The 3,617-nt window shown below is 37.1% G+C and overlaps 1 pseudogene; it reads left to right on the top strand.

The window, feature by feature from the left end:
- The first annotated feature begins 1,509 nt into the window (after nt 1–1,509).
- LOC121143399 lies at nt 1,510–1,655 on the top strand (annotated as a pseudogene).
- Nucleotides 1,656–3,617: the final 1,962 nt, after the last annotated feature.

Genomic DNA, 3,617 nt, shown 5'->3' with positions numbered 1-3,617 from the left:
GCCTCAAAATAGCAAGAGGTTTTATTTAAAATACTCAGCTTGACTTAAAAGTGAGAAAGATTTAAAAATTTAATATTTCTATTTCCAGGGAGAAAGGACCATTGTTGGCATTCACAACCTGTTATTATTTGACTAGACTCTAAGATTTCATCTGTTTCACTTTTTATGTTTTATGCAAGCCCCTATGAATCTACTTATTTTCCCCAAACATTCTCCCTGGTTTTTAGTTTTTATTCCTTGGAATTAAATTATAATTGCATTATCTTCCCCTTTTGCTTTTCGCCCTCCAACCCTTTGGTGCACGCCCTGCTGCTGACTGGATTCCTCTCAAATTCACAGGCTCTGCATTTCTTCAGTTGTTATATATATCATTGTGTGCATGCCATGCCGCCGACTGGACTCCTCTCTAATTCACAGGCTCTGTATTTCTTCAGTTGTTGTATATATCATTGTGTTTTAGGTTAGATGGCAAAGACTAGTTTAAGTGGATAATGGCTGATGGGCACTCACAGATTTCATGTTCATGTGGTGACTAGAGGTTGCAGTTCCTTGTTCATTTGTAGTTTTACTCCCCTCGAGTTATCATTCTGCCTCTTCTCAGATCTCCAAGGTACCAATAGTGGACTGTGTTTCTTCCTTTTTCATCGTTTAGTATATTTTCTTATCAGTGTTCCACTGACTGCGAAGATAAGGACCCTTGTCCTCAGCCTTGCTCCCTAAATTCTACCCCCTGAATGTGCATGATAGAAATGATAACTGACTCCACCAACAACTTACCCTCTGACCCTCTGTGTGAACTTCTCTCTCTTTCTCTCTGTCTCTGTCTCTGTCTCTCTGTCTGTCTGTCTGTCTCTCTTTCTCTCTCTCTGTCTCTCTCTCTCCCTCTCTCTCCTCTTCCCTTCTCTCTTCCACACAAATAAATTTTTAATTTTTCTTCTGCAAAAGGTGGGTCTTATTGCCCACCACCCCTCTCCTTGCTGGTGTGGCTTTGGATTGCATGGGATTTGTAACTGCTCTCATGTTCACTTCTGTGACTTGATATGTATAATAACCCTGATGCCTTACTGTTTTGGGTTTGAAAATTTCCCTACCTCATATTCCCCTCTTCTAGAGTTAGTCCTGTGGAGCACACTCTGGTGACATTCCATAAATCTATAACATATGGACAGCACCAATAAACCTTGATAGGTGAAAAAAGAAGAGTAGAGATGGATAGAGATGTGGTGGGGCGGGGCCGAAATGGGAGGAGTTGGGAAAGAGAGTGAATATGATCAAAACAGATAAATTCACATAGATGTGTTTTGAATATCAATCCCTACCCAAAATACAGAGTTCAGTGCTTGTTTTTTTGTTTTGTTTTTGTTTTTACATGCTGTATATGCTATATGTAGCTATGCAAACATCAAGAATGAGTCACTTACTTCCACGGAATGATTGCTCTCAGGTGTCTAAGAATTTAGTCCACTGAACATGGAGACTGATAACTGTATTTTTCTAAAAAGCAAAGTTATACTTACCTGGCTAGGGAGGACCCATAATTAAGAAGGTGATTTTCCTTTACCCTACAGATGTGCTGAACCTGTGATTTCCACTAGTAGGAGAAACTTAACTGCATAATTCGTGGTAGTAGAGTACTGTAATCATGCTCTCCTCTTATAGTATAAAAGGTAAGTTTACAGAAATTTTATTTCCAAGAGATAAAAACTTGCACTGAAATGAATTAGGCATAAAAGGATGTTTTTTTGATTAGGTAGCTATAGTCTAAAATAAACATAGCTTTAAGCAAATTTGAAGTTAAGGACAAAAAGAATTCCTCTAGGACTCTATATCATTTCTATAATTAGGCTTATTTTAAAAGTGTTATAACTCTGCACCCATGCTAGAGAATAAAGTATGCATGCTAGAACAGCAGTAGCTAGCTGGGAACAAATCGGAAGGACTCAGCCAAAGAGTTGTGGTCCCATGGTGGCAGTGCATTCACAGACTGACAGATTTACCAAGAGGCTGTTCTGAAAATAAAAGCATGCAGGAGTGAGAGAGGTCAGCCTCTAGGTCCAAACACGAACAGAAAAGAGTGTATTGGCCATCAGATGAATGGGACTAGGAATGTACCTCTGCCAAAATGCTATTTTATAGCATAACAATCAGCTTATTAGAAACATTGGCTCCATTGAGAATTAGACATGGGCAATATATCCAAACTATTTTCTAGAATGAAGTGTCAACTACCTTGTATTAAATAAATATCTCTGAAACACTGGAGCTTTCATTGATTCTTCCACACTGCTCTCCTCCCCTTTGCAGAAATATATTTTTCATGTGTATTACCTTGAAGGAATAAATACATGACAAGAATCCTCCAGTTTTACCCAATCAACCAAGCATGTATAACACCTTGCTCTTTCCTTCTAAATATGCCTGTGTTATCCTCATCACTTTTTGGTTCTCCACACCCTGATATTATAACCAGTCTAAAGGTTGAAATTCATGGTTCCAAGGACATCATCACTAAAAATTATATCTAAACGAAGTGAGAGACTACAGATAGGGATATTAAGATTAAGATTTGTTTATAAATAAAAAGTCTTGTGCCTTAATATAGCTCTATTTCTTAGAGGATGGATTCTAAAGAAACTCACCTGGAATAAAGTCATTTTTAATTAGAAAGATTATTGAGTTATGTCATATTCTTTGTGCATTAGCATCAAACATCTAAAAAACACATCCATATTCCTGACATATAGATGTTTTACATGTTTTAGGTTTCATTGAATAAAGTTTCTTCAAGGATACAGCTCCTGAGAGTCTGATAGTGTTCCAGTTGACAGTCAGATTGCCATGAGCATTCTAGGAGAACTTAGAGGACTTTGTAGGATTTTTTTAAGGAACAGTTGAAATTGGAAGGAATAGTATTGGTGAATATGGCAGGCAATGCAGAGATGGAAAATAAGACTGGAATTTATCAAAATAAATTATATAAATGTATGTAAATAAAATGTGATTCTGAATGTAAAACATAAAAATAAATAAATTTCCTTATCATAAGATTTTTAGGCCCTGTCAGAACTCTTCAGAAATCTGTATGACTCTCAGGTAAATCATAAGAGGGAACCTGATTCCTGAGAAAATTAAGAGTCTGTGATAATATCATATTCCAGATAATAGACTTAGCATTTGACTACTATTTTTCTTCAAACCAGGAATATCACCCTGCTCAGGCCATTGGTGTGAGCATAAAAAAGAAAACACTGGTGAGGAAATACATTATGGTGAGTTGGAGCTGAATTGCAGATCAGTGAAATAAACTGACTGCATAGATGGACTCAGTTTTAAACAAAAGTTCACAGCTGTCTCTACTGACTCAGGACTAAAGTTGCTTATTTTTGTTTATGGAATAACAACACAAAAGTTCTGAGCAGGAACTAAGGTAATTATGTTTTATTTCTCATGTTCCTTGTGTTATTATAGCAGAGACTGGAATGCCCAGTTGTGGAAGTTGAAGCTCTGATATGGCAAACACAGTCGAGATGAACAAAGTCTGCTTATAGCTGAGATGAAGTTTTCTCCATCATACGAGTGTGCCTCAACAATGACAATGTGAGTCCCTTTTCTAGTCA

Source organism: Mesocricetus auratus, unplaced genomic scaffold (genome assembly GCF_017639785.1).
Source record: "Mesocricetus auratus isolate SY011 unplaced genomic scaffold, BCM_Maur_2.0 Super-Scaffold_100011, whole genome shotgun sequence".
NCBI classification, from domain to species: domain Eukaryota; kingdom Metazoa; phylum Chordata; class Mammalia; order Rodentia; family Cricetidae; genus Mesocricetus; species Mesocricetus auratus.
The sequence above is the reverse complement of the archived record's forward strand: the minus strand, read 5'-3'. Positions and strand labels throughout refer to the sequence as shown.